This window comes from Piliocolobus tephrosceles, chromosome 3, assembly GCF_002776525.5.
Source record: "Piliocolobus tephrosceles isolate RC106 chromosome 3, ASM277652v3, whole genome shotgun sequence".
Taxonomy (NCBI): Eukaryota; Metazoa; Chordata; class Mammalia; order Primates; family Cercopithecidae; genus Piliocolobus; species Piliocolobus tephrosceles.
In genome coordinates, this window is record NC_045436.1 from 51,143,098 (window position 1) to 51,168,311 (window position 25,214).

At 38.0% G+C, this 25,214-nt stretch overlaps 1 long non-coding RNA gene and 1 other non-coding gene across 2 annotated transcripts in view; both read right to left on the reverse strand.

The window, feature by feature from the left end:
- The window catches only part of LOC111551900, a 117,982-nt gene that overhangs the window by 63,079 nt on the left and 29,689 nt on the right, over positions 1-25,214 (reverse strand). The gene's annotated exons all lie outside the window — the stretch shown is intronic.
- Positions 22,489-22,550, reverse strand: LOC111551952. Its single transcript, XR_002734511.1, has one exon. It is a non-coding gene; the product is annotated as a U7 small nuclear RNA (small nuclear RNA).

Below are 25,214 nucleotides of genomic sequence, written 5' to 3' on the forward strand. Positions count from 1 at the left end.
TAATATATTTGTGTATACCTTATTGTAGTAAATCACAAAATAGACTCATATCTACAAATGTTTTATGCATTCATGAGATATATAACTTTTTATTAATTTTTGATATTTCTAGGTAATGGAGGTTCATCTGTGAGTCTTCAGATTGTCACAGATCTCCAAAGGACTTGCCAAGATATTCATTGAAAAAAATCTACATATAATTGGACCTGCACAGTTCAAACCCATATTGTTCAAGGGTCAACTGTATCACCTAATGGGACCTGTAGTAGCCTCCTTAATCACATTGAATTTCCTGCAGAGGAGCATGAATATTTATACTAAGAGGGGTAAATCAAGACTATGAATTAGCTTTACATATTTTAGTTCACATTTTGACAGCAAATTTGTCTGGATAAAATAAAATTTTGCTGCCAAATAAGTTTTATAAATTTTTTTGGGTTTCAGAAATTTTGGATTTAGGAGCTGCAGGAAAAGAATGATTGAATCTCCCTCTGTCCTTCAATGGTTAATGATGCCCCCAATTCTCCAGCTTTTCTGGAAATTGAATTTATGTGCATCTTATTGGCTTCTCCCTTTGCAAGATTAGGGTTGTCTTTTTCTACCCTGTTGAGTCTGATACCACTTGTCCATCTGCTTTCCATCTTCCAAAATATGGCTGCTATTACTTTTCTTCTTTTGTATCTTCTACAGTAATGTTTGAACATGTATGTCTTTATCAGTTTTATTACTTAACGGCCTTGTTAGTGGAATTTCAGGAATGAGCAGAGATGTGTCCAATCTGCCATGTTTATCTGTAATTCACCGGCCAAGGGTTAACCCTGAGATCTAGAAAAAAAAGGTTTGCTGAGTTAATACAACTCTATATTCTACAATCACATCTCAATTAATTAAGAGGAGCAAGTTGCAGGGAAAAGGTAAAGGACAACAATTTCTTTCTTTTTTTTTTCAATTATACTTTAAGTTCTAGGGTACACGTGCACAACGTGCAGGTTTGTTACATATGTATACATGTTCCCTGCTGGTGTGCTGCACCCATTAACTCCTCATTTACATTAGGTATATCTCCTAATGCTATCCGTCCCCCATCCCCCCACCACACCATAGGCCCCAGTGTATGATGTTTCCCACCCTGTGTCCAAGTGTTCTCATCGTTCAGTTCCCACCTATGAGTGAGAACATGCGGTGTTTGGTTTTCTGTCCTTGTGATAGTTTGATCAGAATGATGGTTTCCAGCTTCATCCATGTCCCTGCAAAGGACATGAACTCATCCTTTTTTATGGCTATGTAGTATTCCATGATGTGTATGTGCCACATTTTCTTAATCCAATCTATCACTGATGGACATTTGGGTTGGTTCCAAGTCTTTGCTATTGTGAATAGTGCCGCAATAAACATACGTGTGCATGTGTCTTTATAGCAGCATGGTTTATAATCCTTTGGGTATATACTCAGTAATGGGATGGCTGGGTCAAATGGTATTTCTAGTTCTAGATCCTTGAGGAATCGCCACACTGTCTTCCACAATGGTTGAACTAGTTTACAGTCCCACCAACAGTGTAAAAGTGTTCCTATTTCTCCACATCCTCTCCAGCACCTGTTTTTTCCTGACTTTTTAATGATTGCCATTCTAACTGGTGTGAGATGGTATCTCATTGTGGTTTTGATTTGCATTTCTCTGATGGCGAGTGATGATGAGCATTTTTTCATGTGTCTGTTGGCTGTATGAATGTCTTCTTTTGAGAAGTGTCTGTTCATACACTTCACCCACTTTTTTTTGAGGTTGTTAGATTTTTTTCTTGTAAATTTGTTTAAGTTCTTTGTAGATTCTGCATATTAGCCCTTTGTCAGATGGGTAGATTTAAAAAATTTTCTCCCATACTATAGGTTGCCTGTTCACTCTGATGGTAGTTTCTTTTGCTGTGCAGAAGCTCTTTAGTTTAATTAGATCCCATTTGTCAATTTTGGCTTTTGTTGCCATTGCTTTTGGTGTTTTAGTCATGAAGTCCTTGCCCATGCCTATGCCCTAAATGGTATTGCCTGTGTTTTCTTCTAGGGTTTTTATGGTTTTAGGTCTAACATTTAAGTCTTTAATCCATCTTGAATTAATTTTTGTATAATGTGTAAGGAAGGGATTCAGTTTCAGCTTTCTACATATGGCTAGCCAGTTTTCCCAGCACCATTTATTAAATAGGGAATCCTTTATCCATTTCTTGTTTTTCTCAGGTTTGTCAAAGATCAGATGGTTGTAGATGTGTGGTATTATTTCTGAGGACTCTGTTGTGTTCCATTGGTCTATATCTCTGTTTTGGTACCAGTACCATGCTGTTTTGGTTACTGTAGCCTTGTAGTATAGTTTGAAGTCAGGTAGCGTGATGCCTCCAGTTTTGTTCTTTTGGCTTCGGATTGTCTTGGCAATGTGGGCTCTTTTCGTTACCATATAATCTTAAAAATAGTTTTTTCCAATTCTGTGAAGAAAGTCATTGGTAGCTTGATGGGGATGGCATTGAATCTATAAATTACCTTGGGCAGTATGGCCATTTTCATGATATTGATTCTTCCTATCCATGAGCATGGAATGTTCTTCCATTTGTTTGTGTCCTCTTTTATTTCCTTGAGCAGTGGTTTGTAGTTCTCCTTGAAGAGGTCCTTCACATCCCTTGTAAGTTGGATTCCTAGGTATTTTATTCTCTTTGAAGAAATTGTGAATGGGAGTTCATTCATGATTTGGCTCTGTTTGTCTGTTACTGGTGTATAAGAATGCTTGTGACTTTTGCACATTGATTTTGTATCCTGAGACTTTGCTGAAGTTGCTTATCAGCTTAAGGAGATTTTGGGCTGAGACGATGGGGTTTTCTAAATATACAATCATGTTATCTGCAAACAGGGACAATTTGACTTCCTCTTTTCCTAGTTGAATACCCTTTATTTCTTTCTCCTGCCTGATTGCCCTGGCCAGGACTTCCAACACTATGTTGAATAGGAGTGATGAGAGAGGGCATCCCTGTCTTGTGCCAGTTTTCAAAGGGAATGCTTCCAATTTTTGCCCATTCAGTATGATATTGGCTGTGGGTTTGTCATAAATAGCTCTTATTATTTTGAGATGCATCCCATCAATACCTAGTTTACTGAGAGTTTTTAGCATGAAGGGCGGTTGAATTTTGTCAAAGGCCTTTTCTGCATCTATTGAGATAATCATGTGGTTTTTGTCTTTGGTTCTGTTTATATGATGGACTGCTTTATTGATTTGCGTATGTTGAACCAGCCTTGCATCCCAGGGATGAAGCCCACTTGATCGTGGTGGATAAACTTTTTGGTGTGATGCTGGATTTTGTTTGCCAGTATTTTATTGAGGATTTTGGCATCGATGTTCATCAGGGATATCGGTCTAAAATTCTCTTTTTTTGTTGTGTCTCTGCCAGGCTTTGGTATCAGGATGATGCTGGCCTCATAAAGTGAGTTAGGGAGGATTCCCTCTTTTTCTATTGATTGGAATAGTTTCAGAAGGAATGGTACCAGCTCCTCTTTGTACCTCTGGTAGAATTCGGCTGTGAACCTGTCTGTCTCTGGACTGTTTTTGGTGGGTAGGCTATTAATTATTGCCTCAATTTCAGAGCCTGTTATTGGTCTATTCGGGGATTCAACTTCTTCCTGGTTTAGTCTTGGGAGGGTGTATGTGTTCAGGAATTTATCCATTTCTTCTAGATTTTCTAGTTTATTTACGTAGAGGTGTTTATAGTATTCTCTGCTGGTAGTTTGTATTTCTGTGGGATCGGTGGCGATATCCCCTTTATCATTTTTTATTACGTGTATTTGATTCTTCTCTCTTTTCTTCTTTACTAGTCTTGCTAACGATCTATCAATTGTGTTGTTCTTTTCAAAAAACCAGCTCCTGGTTTCACTGATTTTTTTTTTGAAGGGTTTTCTATGTATCTATCTCCTTCAGTTCTGCTCTGATCTTAGTTATTTCTTGCCTTCTGCTAGCTTTTGAATGTGTTTGCTCTTGCTTCTCTAGTTCTTTTAATTGTGATGTTAGGGTGTCAATTTTAGATCTTTCCTGCTTTCTCTTGTGGGCATTCAGTGCTATAAATTTCCCTCTACACACTGCTTTAAATGTGTCCCAGAAATTCTGGTATGTTGTATCTTTGTTCTCATTGGTTTCAAAGAACATCTTTATGTCTGCCTTCATTTCGTTATGTACCCAGTAGTCATTCAGGAGCAGGTTATTCAGTTTCCATGTAGTTTAGCAGTTTTGATTGAGTTTCTTAGTCCTGAGTTCTAGTTTGATTGCACTGTGGTCTGAGAGACAGTTTGTTGTAATTTCTGTTCTTGTACATTTGCTGAGGAGTGCTTTACTTCCAATTATGTGGTCAATTTTGGAGTAAATGTGATGTGGTGCTGAGAAGAATGTATATTCTGTTGATTTGGGGTGGAGAGTTCTGTATATGTCTATTAGGTCTGCTTGGTGCAGAGCTGAGTTCAGTTCCTGAATATCCTTGTTAACTTTCTGTCTCATTGATCTGTCTAATGTTGACAGTGGAGTGTTAAAGTCTCCCATTATTATTATGTGGGAGTCTAAGTCTCTTTGTAGGTCTCTAAGGACTTGCTTTGTGAATCTAGGTGCTCCTGTATTGGGTGTGTATATATTTAGGATAGTTAGCTCTTCTTGTTGAATTGATCCCTTTACCATTATGTAATGGCCTTCTTTGTCTCTTTTGATCTTTGTTGGTTTAAAGTCTGTTTTATCAGAGACTAGGATTGCAACCCGTGGTTTTTTTTTTTTTTTTTTTTTTTTTTTTTTTTTTTTTTTTTTTTTTTTCCATTTGCTTGGTAGATCTTCCTCCATCCCTTTATTTTGAGCCTATGTGTGTCTCTGCACAGGAGATGGGTCTCCTGAATATAGCACACTGATGGGTCTTGACTCTTTATCCAATTTGCCAGTCTGTGTCTTTTAATTGGAGCATTTGACCCATTTACATTTGAGGTTAATATTGTTATGTGTGAATTTGATCCTGTCATTATGATGTTAGCTGGTTATTTTGCTGAATAGCTGAGACTACAGGTGCATGCCACCATGCCCGACTAATTTTTATATTTTTATTACAGATGGGGTTTCACCATGTTGGCCAGGATGATCTTGATCTTCTGACCTTGTGACCACCCGCCTTAGCATCCCAAAGTGCTGGAATTACAGGTGCGAATCACTGCATCTGGTCATTTATTTTTTATTTATTTTACTTTCAGTTCTGGGATACATGTGCAGAATGTGTGGGTTTGTTACATAGATATACATGTGTCATAGTGGTTTGCTGTACCTATCAATCCATCATCTAGGTTTTAAGCCCCGCATGCATTAGGTATTTGTCCTAATGCTCTCCCTTCCCTTGGCTCCCAACCCCCTACAGGCCCCGATGTATGATGTTCCCCTCCCTGTGTCCATGTGTTCTCACTGTTCAGCTCCCACCTATGAGTGAGAACATGCACTGTTTGGTTTTCTGTTCCTGTGTTAGCTGCTGAGAATGATGGTTTCCAGCTTCATCTATGTCCCTACAAAGGAAACAAACTCATTCTTTTTTATAGCTGCACAGTATTCCATGGTGTATATGTGCCACATTTTCTTTATCCAGTCTATCATTGATGAGCATTTGGGTTGGTTCCAAGTCTTTGCTATTGTAAATAGTGCTGCAGTAAACATATATGTGCATGTCTCTTTATAGTAGAATGATTTATAATCCTTTGGGTATATACCCAGTAATGGGATTGCTGGTCAAATGGTAGTTCTGGTTCTAGATCCTTGAGGAATCGCTACACTGTCTTCTACAATGGTTGAACTAATCTACACTCCCACCAACAGTGTAAAAGTATTCTTATTTCTCCACAGCCTTGCCAGCATCTGTTGTTTCCTGACTTTTTAATCATCGCCATTCTAACTGGCATGTGATGGTATCTCATTATGGTTTTGATTTGCATTTCTCTAATGACCAGTGATGATAAACTTTTTTCATTCATATGTTTCTTGGCCACATAAATGTCTTCTTTAGGAAAGTGTCTGTTCATATCCTTTGCCTACTTTTTGATGGGGTTGTTTTTTTTTCTTATAATTTGTTTAAGTTTCCTGTAGATTCTGGATATTAAACCTTTGTTAGATGGATAGATTGCAAAAATTTTCTCCCATTCTGTAGGTTGCCTGTTCACTCTGATGATAGTTTCACAATTGCTACAAAGACAATAAAATTCTTAGAAACACAACTTACAAGGGATGTGAAGGATCTCTTCAAGGAGAACTACAAACTACTGCTCAAGGAAATAAGAGAGGACACAAACAAATGGAAAAACATCCCATGCTCATGGATAGGAAGAATCATTATCATGAAAATGGCCATACTACCCAAACTAATTATAGATTCAAGCTATTCCCATCAAGTTACCTTTGACTTTCTTTGCAAAATTAGAAAAAATGACTTTAAATTTCACATGGAACCAAAAAAGAGCCTGTATAGTCAAGACAATCCTTAGCAAAAACAACAAAGCTGGAGGCATCTTGCTGCCTGACTTCAGACTACAGTAACCAAAACATGGTACTAGTACCAAAACAGATATATAGACCAATGGAACAGAACAGAAGCCTCAGAAATAATGCCACACATCTACAACCATCTGATCTTTGACAAACCTGACAAAAACAAGCAATGGGGAAAGGATTCCCTATTTAATACATGGTGCCGGGAAAACTGGCTAGCCATATGCAGAAAACTGATACTGGACCCCTTCCTTACACCTTATGCAAAAATTAACTCAAGATGGATTAGAGACTTCAATGTAAAACCTAAAACCAGAAGAACCCTAGAAGAAAACCTAGGTAATACCATTCAGGATATAGGCATGGGCAAAGACTTGATGACTAAAACACCAAAAGTAATTGCAACAAAACCAAAATTGACAAATGGGATCTAATTAAACTAAAGAACTTCCATACAGCAAAAGAAACGATCATCAGACTGTGAATTAGTTTCTATATAATTTAGAGAAATTCGTTCTTTGTGGGCCTTAATTTTAAATCTTGAAAATTGGGGATGGTGTTCAATGATTTTTAAATACCTTTAAAATGTCACAATGCTTTATGCAAATACTAATATAGAGGTGAGGAAACTGATCTCTCTCTACATGTGTATATATCTATATATCATTCGTATAACGAATATGTGAATAAATCCCAAGTGGAACTAATTAACATTATTGCTACCTTGGGGTGCATTTAAAAAGAAAGAATTTTTCTTGTTTTTTCTTTTGTAATAGGTATTTAGATGTGCTTACATATGAAAGCAAAAACATATTTTCTATGGGCTACTTGCTTGATTTGTTAGGAATATTTAATCTAAGTTTAATTTTTTTGTACAGAAGTTTTGGTATACCTAATTTAGTCTACTTTGCAGACATTTATATTAATCTTATAAAGAGATTATGTACAAATCATATTAATACTTCTTTTAATCTTCATTTTTGTTGCCTAGATAGTTGTCTATGTTCGCTATAAGTCTTTCTTAATTTAAAATTTAATGGTTTGCTGATTCAATCACAGAAATTTTTAAATGTTCATGAAAAACACATTTATCTTTATTACCATAGTTAAAGGACCTTTCTTCTTCTTGCATAATATGTTATCACAACAGTCTTGGGCCTTATTTCTTTTTATTCTCCCAAGGATTTTTTCTTTTTTGCTTCTTTTTAAAAATCATTTAAACAGTACTTTCTCATCCTATCTAAGACAACAGAGCCTACCCACTATCTTTTCTAACTTTCTTTCTAATGTAGTGTTCAAATGCCAATTTAGGTATGACTAATGCTTGCTTGTGAAGCACTCACCATGTTACATATGCTTTTCCAAGTTCATCACTCTTATTAAATAATTGTGAGGGAAGTACATTATCATCATCTCTTCTCCACTTCATAGATAAGAATGAAGCTCCAAGGGGTTAAATAGTGTACAAAGAGTCACATAATATTGAATGGACGAGCTAGGATTCCAAGCCCAGCAGTGCATCTCCAAAACCATGCTCTGGAACCACTAACCCACAGTGGCTCTTACTGTCTGAGGGACTGTCTACACTTAATGGATATTAACCTGCTATGCTAATGGAACTGAACATCAAGACCTGAAAATCTTGGTAGGGCTCTCCTGCATAAGAGGTGTTTTGGAAGTTTTCTCTTTGGTCATTGAGTAACTGTGCTTTACGTGTATGTGTGTGTACTAAAAATAGAGAAAATGTTAATCCTACGAACTCTTCTTAGTTTTCTGACATTATGGAAATCTGCAAATAAATCAAGCACCAAGAGATCTGAGTTTTCCAAGATATTAAGTCATAAGAATAACCAGATTTTTATCTTGCCTGTCCACCTCATCCTTCACTCAGGCTTTGGAGTACCTTACTGAATGCTCCCAAGGGTTCGTGGAAGTTCAGGTCAAGAACAGGCCAGTTTTTTCATCTTTCCAGTTTTCACCTCAACTGGAGGAGGTGCCATTCCCATGACAGAGGTGAGCTGCCCTGCATGTGACGTTTCCGGGGAGAAAGGTTTTAAAGAAAAGCAAATTTTCTACTAATGCCAGCAAGTGTTCTGCAAATAGGGATTGTCAAGCTTCAGATCAAGATTGTTTTGTTCTGGACTACTGAGTCTTTGCCGTCTGTGTCCAGAGTGAAGCTGGAAGCATGGTACCTCTTCTCTTCAATGACTTCCCCCATGTGCTTCCCAGCACTGCTTACCTGGACACGAAGTGATCAAAATCAGAAGCTGCCTCTGCCTTCCAAGAGAGGAGAAACTGCGCAAAGGACAGGGAATTAATGCAGGCAAAGTGAGATCCTACATCTTTGTGGGACTTTTTTGTTTTCCTTGGGCTGAAGGAAAGGAAGATGAAGAAAATTGTGCTCTAAAAATCGTATCACAGAATCTTTTGCACATTTGCTCTGGTATTGAATTGGCCAGTGGAATGGAAGAAATGGGATACTGGGCACAATTATAGCTATCCAGGATTTAATAGTACAGGTATTTTTCCCATGTTGGTCAGAAATTTATTTTCATCATTAATTCAGCTTTTATTTTTGACGGGTGCTCAAAGCCCCGATTATTCCTTTAGCAGTCAGTCACTTAACATCTATTGAGTACCTACTATGAACACACCCTCGAAGGAGACTAATGAAGTTTTCTAGTGTTTGTGTTGCTCCCAAACTTTGGAAAATTGTCTTAGGCTAATGGGCAAGTTCACGTTTGTAAATATGTCTAAAGCCCTAACACCTGTCTTTCCTTGGGGTGTTCACTCACATATATGTAATAAGTGAAATAGACGGTGCGTAAAAGTGAAGCTAGGTTATGATCAATCTTGTGATACTGTGTATGATGTTACCATAAGTATGTGCTTTATACCTCATTATTCACAGTTTCTAGGGACTAGGAAATACCTATGCTAAGGAAGACAGACATTAAACAATTAAGGGACATTTAAAAATCCAAATTAATAAACGCTTCTTTGGCACCCACTGTCTGCCAAATATCATGCTAGATTTTGGGCATCCAAAGATGACTATGTCCCTCCCTCACAGAGTTCATCATCTACCAAAGAAGCTCACATGCTAGTTTTGTATGAACTAATTCTAGTATCTTTGTAATAGTGTCTTTATTATTTTTTATTTCAATAGCTTTTGGGGTACATGTGGGTTTTTTGTAACATGGATGAATTATGTAGTGGTGAATTCTGATATTTCAGTGTCCCCGTCACCTGAGTAGTATACATTGTACTTAACGTGTAGTTGTTTTATCCCTAGCCCCCCTCCCACCCTCCTCCTTCTGTGTCTCTAAAGTTCATTATATCACTCTGTATATCTTTGTGTACTCTTAGCTTAGCTCCCACTTATGAGTGAGAACATATGATTTTTGGTTTTCCACTCTGGTGTTAACTTCATTTAGAATAATGGTCTCCAAGGCCAGGCACGGTGGCTCAAGCCTGTAATCCCAGCACTTTGGGAGGCCGAGAGGGGCGGATCACAAGGTCAGGAGATCGAGACCATCCTGGCTAACACGGTGAAACCCCGTCTCTACTAAAAAATACAAAAAAAAAACAAAAACTAGCTGGGCGAGGTGGCGGGCACCTGTAGTCCCAGCTACTCGGGAGGCTGAGGCGGGAGAAAGGCGTAAACCCGGGAGGCGGAGCTTGCAGTGAGCTGAGATTGCGCCACTGCACTCCAGCCTGGGTGACAGAGTGAGACTCCGTCTCAAAAAAAAAAAAAAAAAAAAAAAAAGAATAATGGTCTCCAGTTCATCCAAGTTGCTGCAAAAGACATTATGTTGTTCCTTTTAATGGCTGAGTAGTGTTCCATAGTGTATATATGCCACATTTTCTTTGTCCACTCATTGTAACTGTCTTTATTAAAGCAATTGTGCCACATGCAGGGTTAGGGATATTATGTATAACAATAAGGGGTAAAAATTAAAATATTGGGATCCAAAAGACACCAAAGGCACTCTACCTCCGTGTAACATCTACCATCCTGCTAACTTGCACTGATATGTGTGCGGCTGGCTTGTGAGTCATTTTCTCTTACTTCCTCACAAGATTTCCTTTCAAACCATGTTCTTAGAGGTTGCTCTTCTAGTCATGTCCTGACCTTGAATGAAGTCTTTGTAATGAGCTGAATTCCCTCCTTTTACCTCTAAAACAATCTCAAGGTCCATTTATGAAGAACAGAGTCCTCATTGTTCCAAGTCCCACAAATGATATGATGTTTTTTAAATGGCCAGTAAACAGCTGGAAACTTCTTAGGAGCCCTTGGTGGTCCTGTGGCCTTTCCTTTAGTTAGATTCTCATGAGGAAGAGAGGATCTGGGTTGTATCTACTAACTGAACTTATGCTAAGGTTACTTCAGAGGTATACCTAGGTGTGGTCCACAGCTAACTACTTGGAATTGCAACTCTTATTCATTAAGGCAAGAACCAGAAATCAAACTCTCTTGATGATACTTGGTGGAGAGTCAATTCACCCAGGAAAACTCAGGGACAAACCAGCTACTCTCAGATTAAGGAAGTGGAGAAGAAACTACAAAGCTTCCATAGCATAGGCTATGGAAGTTTTCAAGTATCTCATATTGCACCAGAGTCTGTAAGATGATTGGAACAACCATCCATACATAGGCATAAAACAATCTTCTTTTGAATATGCCACAAAATACTTTGGTTTCAATATTTGAGAGGCAGTTAATGTGATCAGGAAGATGATGTGTTTCAGGATGTTTACTTATTGCAAACACACATTTAAATCAACATTCCCACCCAGGATTCACTGTGTACATGGGTTCAGGTGCCTTTTGCTTATGGTGTTTGAAAGTTAATCAAAAATTGCATTGTCAAAAAGAGGTGAAATTCCATACATTTGTACTATCCATTTCAAGACCTGCTTCTAACACAGAATAAGCATTTGTGAGCTCTTTTAGTGTGGTAGAAATATAATTATAGTCCAGAATTCTGCACTTTTATTCTTAAAGAAAAATATCCTAAGCTCTGCTAGTTGGAAATAACTTTTTATATAGTTCCATGTGTCAGAGCTTCTTCAATTACACAGCTGTGGCAGATTATACCTTAGTTCTCCAGAGAGGCTATACAGGTTTTGCTGTACAAACAGACTTGCCACGGAGATTGGAATTACCCTGCCTTTTGAGATTTATAGCATATTACTCAATTTTAAGAAATATAAGCAATTTTCAAATATTTTAAATATTTACTATTTCACATGTAATTAATAACTTAGTACCTCGGCCTTAATTAAATTACAGCTTCTAGTATCATTTTATATTGAAGGCTTTGGTATCTTTATGGATTAATGGCATAAGCTAGGGTGCAAAATTCTTGAATTTTATAGTAGCAAATTATAGCTAGCTTGCTTTGTGCCTGGAGATATGTTTCAGTTTTCTTTACTTACATAATTCATGCATTTCTTATTGACCCACTTTATAGTCTTGTCCTTTTAGGTTGCAGAGTTATGATTAAGGATTACTTGGAGGTCAGATTCCTTGTACTTTTGCCTATCTGTCCGGCTGTTACTTTGTTTGAAGAATACAATGTTCTCATCATTCCCAGTCTTACCAAGTATGTAATTCAGTCCTTGTCTTTGGAAGCCCCATTGCTGTTTTCTGTTAACCTCTAGGATCATTTGGCAGTGGCGTGGAGAATATAAAGCACTCTTCCAAGTGTGACCCATCTTCTAGCAGGGAAACTCACAATCTAAACTCCATGACAGACTGTTTGTGACCTTAAAACAGAATCAAAATAGCCTTTGTTTACCTGTATTTGGAAATATATTTTGGACTGTGCGTACAATATGCTTATTGCCCCAAACACACAATTTGGACAGAGTCTTGCATTCCTCTTCCCTCCTCTTTCAGAATTTTAAATTTATATAAAAGTTGTAGTGGCTGCATATTCATTTGAAATCTGCCAGTCAAAAATCATTCACATCTGTGTTTCATGAGTGCTGGACCAAGCTAGGATGGACAGATATTATCTTCATCATTTCAAGTTCTGAATTTTATATGCAGGTTACAGATAAAGTCATAAGGACAAAGAATGTTAATCCATCATTACCACTTATAGTCCACAGCATTTTCTATTGCATAGAATTAAGTTTCAGGTTATGTACTTACTATAAATAAGAAGAGGATAAGAGCTAACATTTACATGGCATTTCCCAAACATTAATTAATTCAACAGCAAAATAAATATTATATCTTGTGACGGAAAGCTGCCTAAATTTTATAACTTAATTATTTATTACTTGGGAAACGTTTTAGTTGTATGGCAATTGGATAAGCAGAAAAAAGGAGACTGCAACACAAGGTGTTCTTATTGTTCATGTTTGCACTGAGATAATTTGATGGGCCTAACTGTTCATAGGGAATACACCTGGTAGTTTAACTTACTCCAGTGTTAGTTATACAGCAAGTAGGCACACAATGACTAGCTTATAGTACTGTTTAAATAAGTTGCAAATAACAAGTTAAGAAAACTATAAATAAAGCATTAGTTAGAGGTAAACAAATTAGAAGTGTGGATGAATCTGAGAGCAGGGATTTGCTGAGAAAGGATAAATGATAAAAGCGTTTGTTTCCCAGGGCACCTGTATCAAATTCCCACAAACTCAGCGGACTCAAACAATACATATTTATCATCTTACTCTTCTGGAGGTCAGAAGTCTGAAATGGGTCTCACTGGGACAAAATCAAGGTATTGGCTTGACTATATTCTTTTCTGGAGGTTCTAGGGAAAAAATGTGATTTTTTTTTTTTTTTCCCCAGTTTCGAAGGCTGCCTATGTTCTCCATTTCTGTCTCCCTTCCATTTTCAAAGTCAGCAAAGGCTGTTCAAGTCTCACATTGTATCACCATAACACTGACTCTTCGGCCTCCCTCTTTCAAGTTTAAGGACCTTTTCATTACATTGGGCCTACCTGGATAAATCCAGCATACTACTCCTATTTTAAGGTTAGTTGGTTAGCAACCTAATTCCACAAGCAACCTTAATTCCCTTTGATAGGTACCCTAACTTATTTGGTTTCCAGGATTAGAACATAGACATCTTTGGAGGACCCTTATTCTGCCTATCACAGGAAGGTAATATGATACAATGATGTGATATAGCAGTGTCCACCTCGTAAAGTCAGGACTGGCTCTAACTTGATAAATATAAGGACCACCTTGATCCAAGCCACAGCTCATGCCTCTGGAGTTTCTACTCTAATATAGCTGGAGAAAATTACCCAAGTCAGAAACCTGAACATCATCCCCAAAGCCTCTCTTTCCCATCATCTACATCTGATTTTGTTATCAAGATCTGTTAATTTTGCCTCTTAAATATCTCCTGAAATTCTTCCCTTTGTTGCATTTCTTACCTTATCTTGTTAGCTCTGGTTCTCATCAACTTTCACCAGAACAATTGCATTTATCTCCCAGCAGGTGTTTGTGTTTAAAGTCTGAGGTTAGCCCATCTGTATTTCCCACATAAGCATCAGGGTGGGCTTTCTAAAACACAAGGCTGTTTAGGTCATTCTCCTTCAGTAATCACGTAACGGCTCCTCATCCTTCATAGGAGAGATTCTCATCTTAAGAGAATAACAATCTTTCTAAAAAGGCATTTTGAACTACTCAAATGTAAATTTTCACTCACCTAGCCCAAGTTTCTAAGATGTTGCTTTAGGGATCATACCCCTTCCCCCTCATTGATCAACCATTTGAATACCATTGTGTAAGTATCTGGTACACAAATAAGCACAACTATTAGATACAGAGTGATTTTTTTTTTTCTCTCCATGGTCCCTTAATGCTTTGTTCTGTGGGGCTAGTTTTCTCTCTGCTCTTGATGAGAACTCCACCATACCACTGACCTTTGTAATTAATCTTAGGTAATACAAAGTCATAGGATCATCAAATATATATAGCTGGGGAGAGTTACACAAGGAGAAACCTGAGCATGATATTCAAAACCCTGTCTTCCTCACCACGTACATAAAATATGTTCATCAAAAGCCTTCATTATGCCTCTTAGACATCTCTTGGATTTGTCTAGTTTCATATCACAGGTAAAATGTCCAACTGCACTTGGATTACAGCTATTCTCCTTTGCCTAACTAAGGCTGAATGGTGGAAAGCTTGCAGTTGGGGAAGTGGATGTGGTCAGCCTTTTCATTCTGGACAAGTTCTTCTCTCAAGTTGAAAAGTGTGGTTTCTAATTGTTTTAAGTGTAGTGGAGGAAGTGATATGTGGGCTGGAAATATCCTACTTGACCGGTACATTCAAAAGTTGATTTCATACTCTCAGGACATGGCTGAAGTTAAAAGCTGCCTTCTTGGGTGCTGAAATTGTGATTCTCTTTAGAAGTCTCAATACTGGGGGAGTGCTCATCTACATTTCCCTTGATGCAGGTGATATACTTTTCTCTGACTCTAGGAATGCTGTATTTTAAGCATTGTTGTGCTGAGGCCTGTTTGCCCCTATGGGTGACCCTGTAATAAAGCAGTTCACATGTAGTCCAAATCTAGTTATGGCAAATACTCTTGCATGCTTTGTGTCAACCAAAGTTGGGAGTCAGGCAACTGAAATATGCTCCCTCCCCTTCCTTCCTCCTGCTTGGAAGAGCTAGCCAGTCCCACTTGCTTTTTGAATTTTCCCTGTGGGAATCAGACGTCAATCCACTGCATCACTCCAATAGCAAGGACAGCTACCAAGCTCTCGGTCGAAGCTCTCTCATTAGGGTCAAGGTGAGAGGTGAACAAATCCTTTCCCTTGGAGCTGGTGTTTCTCACAGTAGACTAACCTATGAGTAGCTCTCTCTAAAGTCCCCACAAATTCTCTCCACAACTGCTGTCTAAACTCTTATATTCTTCACATGTGTGAGAGGTTTGAGTTTCTAATTAAGTACTTTTTTTAGTTTTCACTTGGTGTGATGGTTAATTTCATGAGTTAACTTGTCTGAGCTACAGGTGCCCAGATATTTGGTCAAACATTCTAGGTGATTCTGTGCAGGTGTTTTGGATGAGATCAGCACTGAAAACAATAGGCGGAGGAAAGCAGATTGCCCTCCCTAATGTGGGTACATCCAGTCAGTGGAAGGTCTGAATAGAACAAAAACACGAACCCTCCCCTGTGTAAGACAGAATTCCTCCTGCCTTGCTTCCTTTGAAACTGGGACATCAGCTGTTTCTTGCCTTTAGACTCAAACTGAAACATTAGCTCTTCTTGGATCTTGAGCCTGCCAACTCTTGGACAGGCACTCCACCTTCAGCTGTCCTGCATCTCCAGCTTGCTGGCTCTGTCTCTATCCACACACATATCCTATTGGTTCTGTTTTTCTGAAGAACCCTGACTAATATACTTGGTGATCTATTTTGCAACTCATTTTGGTTTCTAATGCTTGTTGCCATATATTCACAGTCAAATTTCCACTTAAACATCCTGCTACACATCTCACATGTAATGAAAAATGTATCTAATTGAGTGTATTGTGCATGTGGACAGTATAGATGAAGAAAAAAGATAAAAAACCCTTTCTTTCTAAATCTACACTGTCAAATACAGTAGTCATGAGTCATGTTGGCTATCTAAATTTAAATTTCAAACAAATAAAATTTTAAAAAATTGAGTTACTCTGTGGCACAAGACACATTTCAAATTCTCAATAGGCACATGTGGCTAGTGGCTACCATATTGCACAGCACACACATGTTGTCCGTGGGCCAGTTCAGGTTCCTGATTTCACCACACAAAGGAATTTGAGAGTGAGTCCAAATAAAAGTAGACAATGGAGGCCGGGTGTGGTGACTCACACCTGTAATCCCAGCATTTTGGGAGGCTGAGGCGGGTGGATCACCTGAGGCCAGGAGTTTGAGACCAGTCTGAGCAACATGGAGAAACCCCATCTCTACTAAAAATACAAAAATTAGCCGGGTGTGGTGGTGCATGCCTGTAATCTCAGCTACTCAGGAGGCTGAAGCAGGAGAATCGATTGAACCCAGGAGGCAGAGGTTGTGGTGAGCTGAGATCGCACCATTGCACTATAGCCTGGGCAAAAAGAGTGAAACTCCATCTCAAAATAATAATAATAATAATAATACTAATAATAATAAATAGATAAAGGAGTTTATTGGAAAGTAAAAGTACACTCTGACAGCTGATCAGAGTAGGCTGCTCAAAAGTAAGACAGCACCTACTGATGCTGGGGAAACTCCCTTTATGTGAGTCTTACATGATTTTCATGAAGGGGTGGGAATGGGCATTGTTGCAATGCATGTTGTGGGTGCTCTTCTGGACACATACGCGCTACTGCTGCCACGCTAGTACATATATTGCATGCCTCCTTAGCATCTTAATTCTCTACACAGCAGTGTTTTTAACTATTATAATGAGCATAGATCAACCCAAAGACATTGTTCATGGGCTTCTGTGCTTGCAAAAATTGGGGGATTTTCTCCCTTTCTCTTTTACCAGCTTGTGGCAGGATGTTCTAACCATGAACCCAGGATATGGTTTGTGCATTGTTGGGTGGTTTGTTCCTCTTTAAGAGAGGCTATGACCACCTTATCTAACCCACCTCAGACATAGAAGATTTCCCTCATTGCAAAATGTTTTATTTGGCAGCATTACACTACATACCTCCAAGTGCATTAGAGTACACCAGGTCTTTCCTTCTTCTGACCAAATCATCATTATTCTCTAGCTTACATCTTCATCTAGGCATACAGCCACTTTTTAAACTTCACCTAGATTGCTTCCTCTCTCGGAAATGGTCTTTCTTCGTTTTTCTTCTTCTTGCTCAACTTCTTATTTCACTGAAGTGTCCTTTATGCTGTGGAAATTTCCTTATTTCCGGGAAGAATGATATAGTTACCTTTGCTCTTCTAATGCACTATCTATTCTTCTATGGTTGTGCTTATTTATTATTACATTAAATTTGTACAGTTCATGTCTTTTCCTGGGTGTTCGCTGGGTTCTGAACTTCTTCAAGACGGGGACTGTTGCTGACGTGTACATCTGCCACAGTATCTGGCCTGAAGAAGATGCTCAACACATTCTTAAATGACTTAGCCAGTGGCGAAGACCACGATTGGATTAAAAACCACCATAAGATGCATCTACTTCTGGATCAACCGGGAATTTGTTTGTAATACAATTTCCCCTAAGGTCCATGATTATTCCATTATATTCTCCTATATTATTTAATTCATGACATGGTGTTAGGAGTTGAATTGTGTATTCTCAAAATTCATATGTTAAAGCTCTAACTTCCAGTACCTTAGACTGACTGTATTTGGAGAGTCTTTAAAAAGATGATTAACATAAAATAGGGCCATTAGGGTGGACCCCAAATCCAATCTAACTGGTGTACTTACAAAAAAAGGACATCTGGATACACAGAGAGATGCCAGGGATACACGTGCAGAGGGAAAAACCACGTGAAAACACTGCAAGGGTGGTCAAGGAGAGAGGCCACAAAAGAAGCCACCCTGCTGCTCCCTGGTCATGGCCCTCCAGCCTCCAGGACTGTGGGAAAATACATTTCTGCTCTATAAGCCACCCAGCTTTTGATATTTTGTTATGGTATTCCTAGAAAACTATATACATAGGAATATATCTGATACAGTCAAGTAATTTTTCGAAGTATTACTATGTATATTAAGATAACATATTTTAAAAATAGAATAATTTTTTTAAAATTATTATCATACTTTAAATTCTAGGGTACATTTGCATAACGTGCAGGTTTGTTACATATGTATACTTGTGCCATGTTGATGTGCTGCACCCATCAACTCGTCATTTACATCAGGTATAACTCCCAATGCAATTCCTCCCCCCTCCCCCCTACCCATGATAGGCCCCGGTGTGTGATGTTCCCCTTCCCGAGTCCAAGTGATCTCATTGTTCAGTTCCCAACAATGAGTGAGAACATGCGGTGTTTGGTTTTCTGTTTTTGCGATAGTTTGCTGAGAATGATGGTTTCCAGCTGCATCCATGTCCCTACAAAGGACACAAACTCATCCTTTTTATATGGCTGCATAGTATTCCATGGTGTATATGTGCCACATTTTCTTAATCTAGTCTGTCACTGATGGACATTTGGGTTGATTTCAAGTCTTTGCTATTGTGAATAGTGCTGCAATAAACATACGTGTGCATGTGTCTTTATAGCAGCATGATTTATAATCCTTTGGGTATATACCCAGTAACGGGATGGCTGGGTCATATGGTACATCTAGTTCTAGATCCTTGAGGAATCGCCACACTGTTTTCCATAATGGTTGAACTAGTTTACAATCCCACCAACAGTGTAAAAGTGTTCCTATTTCTCCACATCCTCTCCAGCACCTGTTGTTTCCTGACTTTTTAATGATTGCCATTCTAACTGGTATGAGATGGTATCTCATTGTGGTTTTGATTTGCATTTCTCTGATGGCCAGTGATGATGAGCATTTTTTCATGTGTCTGTTGGCTATATGAATGTCTTCTTTTGAGAAATGTCTGTTCATATCCTTTGCCCACTTTTTGATGGGGTTGTTTGTTTTTTTCTTGTAAATTTGTTTGAGTTCTTTGTAGATTCTGGATATTAGCCCTTTGTCAGATGAGTAGATTGCAAAAATTTTCTCCCATTCTGTAGGTTGCCTGTTCACTCTGATGGTAGTTTCTTTTGCTGTGCAGAAGCTCTTCAGTTTAACCAGATCCCAAAAAATAGAATAATTTTATAACATTTTGGTACTCAAGAAAATTATTTAACAAAACTATTCTTGTATTTTTTGTGATCTGATGTCATATGTTACAAAGAACATCAACTCTTCCTGGATCTTGGGCCTCCTGACTTTTGGATAGAACTATATAACTCATATGTACACATTTCTATATTCAACACTGTAACTAGTATCTATTGCATATGTAAACAATGCCCTTGGTGGCATTAGGTGAATGTTGTACTGAGTTTACATATTTTTCCTTTCTTTTTTAACAGAACTGGAGAAAAGTGAAAAATGTTAGGTTCCTGTGATAGGATTACCTAAATAGCCCCAGTGTTTGTATATACCCAATGTCCAAGTTCCCCAGATTGCCTCAAGATAAACTAAATTTTAGAAAATATTTTTGGTTAACTATTTCTTCTGTTTATTGGCAATGTGTATTTTATTTGTGGTAATTAACTGCCTAGTGTACTTTGTCCATCTTTCTTTTTATAATTTTTTATTTTATTTTACTTTAGATTCTGGGATACATGTTTATTTAACCAAAAAAAAAAAAAAAAAAAAAAAAAAAAAAGCAAATTCAAAAGACATGTTTTTACTTCTGAAAACCTATAGGTATAACTGATTTTACTCAGGCTAGTCATTCTGATGATTACTCTAACTTCTAGTGAGAAAGTGTTGGGATCTTTTCTAAAATTGTGATCCTCATTTTCTACTACCTGATGCAGAAATAACCACTGTTAGTAAGAGTTCTTTGGCTGTTTAATTCAGTTGCATGTAGAAGGGCTTCTAAAAGTCCCAGAAATCAGTCACAATAGTTTTCTATCTTGGGAAAAGCTCACATTTGCTTTATAATAACGTGCAGAGGCTATCATATTGGGACACAAACCTGAATTCTCTAGTTCTCATCTTTTGATATAAAGAGCTATATTGAGTTCATTCACTCTGTGGGCTTGCCATTCTATGAGTCTACATGATTGAATTTTCTGTTCCATTGATCTGGTGAGGAAAGATGCTGGTAGGAGTCTGGCATAATCACCAAAAGACTGTCCTAAAATTTATATTTTATTACCGTCTTTTTCTATGTCTGGTAACCACCAAATGGTCATCCTAAAGAATGCTCGCTTTCTATACATTTTTATTCACAGTGGAGAGATATATGGACTGAATGAGGTGTGTGTTTACACACACATATATATATATACTTGTGTGTGTATATATATATAATTGCATGTGTATTTATTTTTAGAGGCATGTATCATAAAACACATAACTTATAGTTTATATACTACAGACTCAAACTCATGTAAAGAAGGAGTTGCTTTACATTTGAGTTCATTATCATATTTCATCCTCACAGACACTTTATGAAGTAGATACTAGTAATATCTAAGTAATATTCTGGATCCAAGGTCACTATAAAATCAGGCTGACTGCAATTAAAACAATTCTCTATGACTTAGCCCAACAAAGGTTAATACCCACCCACAAATGTTAATGCAGAATTTCTAGTTGGACAGCTTGACTCCAAGGGGCTAGACCTAGGCCCCTTCCATTAAGTGACTTTACCCTTTCTAAAATTTTCACTTCCAGATGCACGGACTAAAGAGAGTGGGTTTGGGAAATTTCTTGGAATATTTTAGGAGTATGGTGTGAAAGAAGCTTCTATCACTTCTGGCTGCATTCCAGGACTTGCTGTCAGTTATATGGCCAACTCAGCTGCAAGGGAGCCTGGGAAGTAGAGAGACACACACTGTTGTATGCACACTCTAATAGTTCCTGGGCCCCTCATGCAGTCAGTAAGCAGAAAAACCCCAGAGACTACAAAACCTGCATTAGAAAACATGTCTGGCAAATTACTTTGAAATCCTGTAGGTGCTTTAGGACAATTCAAGAATATTTCCAAACTTCTTCATGGAACTTTTTGTTTATCAATTTGTAGATCTTAAGGTATTTCATATAAATATAAATTATATATATATATATATATATATATATATATATATATATATATAATGTATATTTTTGTTTTGAGATGGAATTTCACTCTTTGCCAAGGCTGGAGTGCAATGGTGCAATCTCGGCTCACTGCAACCTCCTCCTCCTGATTTCAAGCGATTCTCCTGCCCCAGACTCCCTAGTAGCTAGGATTACAGGTGCATGTCACCAGGCCTGGCTAATTTTTGCATTTTTAGTAGAGACAGGATTTCACTACATTAGCCAGGCTGGTCTCAAACTCCTGACCTCAGGTGATCCACCTACCTCGGTCTCCAAAGTGCTGGGATTGCAGGCGTGAGCCACTGTGCTCGGCCGGTATTTCATAATTTTGCTGAGACAGCAATAATCAAAAAACAAATGTAACCTTGGCTGGCAAAATATTCAAGGGTCCCCACTCTTGAAATCGAGAACAACCTTTAATAATGAAGTCAATAGTTAATTCTGCTTTTATAAGATGAAGGTTAACTGATGAGGATAAATGAGCTATGAATGTATTTATTGGTGCTCAAAGCAATGTTGGTATTACCATGAAATTTTTTGGTAAGAAGTTCAGGGAAGTTGTTTATTTGCTATACTAATGCAGGGACTAACAACTGTAATACTCCTGCTGAGTGTATCACTGACTAGACCACAAATACCTGACACTAGATTTCATGCTTTATTTATTTATTTGTTTTTGATAGGGTCTCGCCCTATCTATTTGTTTTTGATAGGGTACTCTTGCCCAGGCTGGAGTGCAGTGGCACAATCATAGGTCACTGCAATCTCAAACTCTTGGGCTCAAATCATCTCCCCTCCCCCACCTCAGCGTCCCTAGTGGCTAGGACTACAGGTGTCTTCCACCATGCCCAACTAAGTTTTTTTTTTTTTTTTTTTTTTTTTTTTTTTTTGTAGAGACAGGGTTTCACTATGTTGCCCAGGCTGGTCTCAAACTCCTGGCCTCAAGCAATCAACTCCCAAAGGGTTAGGATTATAAGTGTGAGCCACTGGGTCTGGTCTAGGTTTCATACTTTAAATATTGCCTTTATTTTCCTAGTGAATACCATGTACTTTCAATTATTGCACTTGTTACTGGTAATTTACAGAGGACCATTACATTTCACATTACTAGTAACTTGAACAATTATCAGATTTATAGCAAGTAAAGTATATCATATCTGTCCCAATTGGTGGTTGTGGCCTAGTAGAAGTGACTGGGTTTTGTTGTTGTTGGTGTTGCTGTTTGGTTTTATTTTTGTGGGAGGTTTTCTGGTAAAAACTAGAAATCCTGCTAGACAAATTCTGAAAGAACTGCAACTCTTGACTGTGGTATTAATCTTGGCCTTATTATTTTTACTGTGTAATTTTGGGCAAATTATTCTAACTCTGCAAGCCTCAATTTCTTCATCTATAAATTGAGGATGAAAATATTGACCTTTTCTGGAAAGGTTCCTGTAAGATAATACAGTTAAAGGACTTAGTATGGCTAACTGACATATTGTTCCTCCAAATGTTAACTCTAATAGTAATAAAAACAATCATTGTAAGTGTTATTACTATTATCTTCGTCCCAATTTATTTTTCTTTAAAATGAAGACAATAATATCTGCATTGCCATGAGAAGTAAAACAGCTTTATATAAACAGTGATATGCAATAGTCAATCAATTGAAATTGTTTCACTATCCCTTTCTAGCCAAAACAGAACCCAGATTTCTCTCTACATTCGGTTACAGGACCTTTGACACTGATCTGGTAAGTCCTTTAGACTCATTAACAGTCCTTTAGATTCTGAATTTTAAAGACTATTTTCGTAAATTTTCAGTGTCAAATGGGAGATACTTGGTGTTTAGTATTTCTTTGATCAATTTCCACAACTTTCTCCATTTGTGAGTTATTGAGTTGGTTGTATCTGTTATAAACCACGCAAATTGTGAATATATGGATTATCCAGAAGGCAATATAGACTCTTCATGTGTTTACATGGAGTTAGGTTTAGCTGACCCTAAAGCCATGACTTCTCTAATTCTAGAGATAGATTTGCTTTGTGTTTTTTATTGCTCGTACATAGAAGATCTATTGTCTGTTTTGACAGCCATATATACAAATAGGTTCTGATTTATCGAGAATCTTAGATTTTCTCTGTGCTGTATTCGGATTTAGCATTCATGTTATGCTACCCTGGGTAATGGCCATTGCCATTGCCCAGGGATATAATTAATAAGCATTCAATCGTTTGGCAACAGGATTAGACACCCAAGTCAGCAGACTATCAACTACAGCAAGTCACAGGACTACAGGCATTGACAGTTCCTGTATCAATGTTAAATCTTTGAAAAGAAGATTTAACTAATGATTTGAAGTAAAGAAAAGAAGTAATTCCTTGGGGAAAATGTCTTCAGACCTTCTGAATTTAAATACAGTTAATGCAATAGTAAACTGATTTTCCCTTCAGAATCGGTGGTGTTTTCTACTGAACTGTTGGTTTTGCAGCACTAGATTAAATTGAAATCCTCAACCGAACTGAAGAAAGAAGTAGAGGATCTGAGTAAGTTCAGCTGCATCTCTACTTTATTCTTGGAGTAGAGACTGCTCTTGAAAGAAATTCCTGCTGCCTTGACAATTTCCCTTTCTCTTTTGGATTATGGAAATCACTACTACAGTAGACTTGTTATTCTTGTTCTGCATTGCAGTCTTTCTCCCCATCTGTGTTTCTTTGTTAATTAGGATTATCTGCCATCTCTCACTACTAAAAGCTAGGTAAAAGTCATGATTCTCCAGGCTTCTAAGTAGCAACATGATCAGTAAGACCAGCTTCTGGCAGGAAAATGAAATTGTTTTTAATGTTAAACAAGGTAACTGCAGGATTCCACCTGCAGCCCAAGTATCACTGGGAACTGATAAAAGATGAAGTCAGGATATTACTCTCTGATCAAATGGATTGCCTTTCAACATAGCTTTTTAAAAAGAATCTCATCCCAAAAGCCACACAGCTGTAAGCCCAAGATGTAGTAAGAAATGAGCCGCTTATAGGAATTGGAGATTAGCAGAGCCTCATTAGGGATCCAGGCAGGGTGAGCCACAGAGAGGCAGCTGTATTTTTCTGTGGATGGGCCTGAACCTTGGAACGGATGCATTTTAGGGAAATGCAATTTTATTTTGGGCCACAGTTGCCTAAGGAATAAAATGTTCCAAGAGACTCCAAATACCATTTCAGGGAATTTTAATGTACTAACCTAAATTAGCTAACTTATTGGGAAAGAGGCTCTGTTCGTATTTACTGCGACGTCCAGCCTCAACTCTCAGAAGTGTCTGGAGGAGATGTGTATTACTGTAGCGAACTGTGAAGTTGTGGGAGGCTGGAGAACGGGGGCAATCTGGGGAAGATTACATCATGGTTCATATCTCTCAGGTGAGGCTGATGCTTACTCTCCTTAAATTGCTACGTGCAGGAATCAGCACGGCTGTGCCCTTGTAAAGTGAATGAAGACATGCAGAAGTATTAATCTTCAAAGGGCTTTCATTTTCTCAACATAAAGACTACCTTTCCTAGGCCAAAATTATGGTCTCTTAACCACACGAAGACCCGTGCTTTCCTTAGTAAAGCCTGTATTTAAGGAATGTTGACAAAGGTTAATGTCATGTGCTTGTGTTTATTTTGCAAAACATCAATTTAAATATATAGAGCAGTAATATCTGTCCTAAGCAGTATGAACATAGCCCTCAGGAATGTCGTTTTGCAACCCTACAAGAACATTCCTTCTATGGATCGATAACATACTTGGAGAGATGATTTTGATTCAAGTCATTTTCTTGCCTTTGGTTCCTCCTTTTCCAATGTGGTTCAAAGGTACTGCAGCAGTGTTGTTGATTACACACACACACCACACACACCGACACCCACACCCACACACACTCAGAGTCAGTGAGAAAGTCTATGGGTAATTTTGACCTACAGTGCACTTCTTTCTTTCCCTGCAAAAGTTG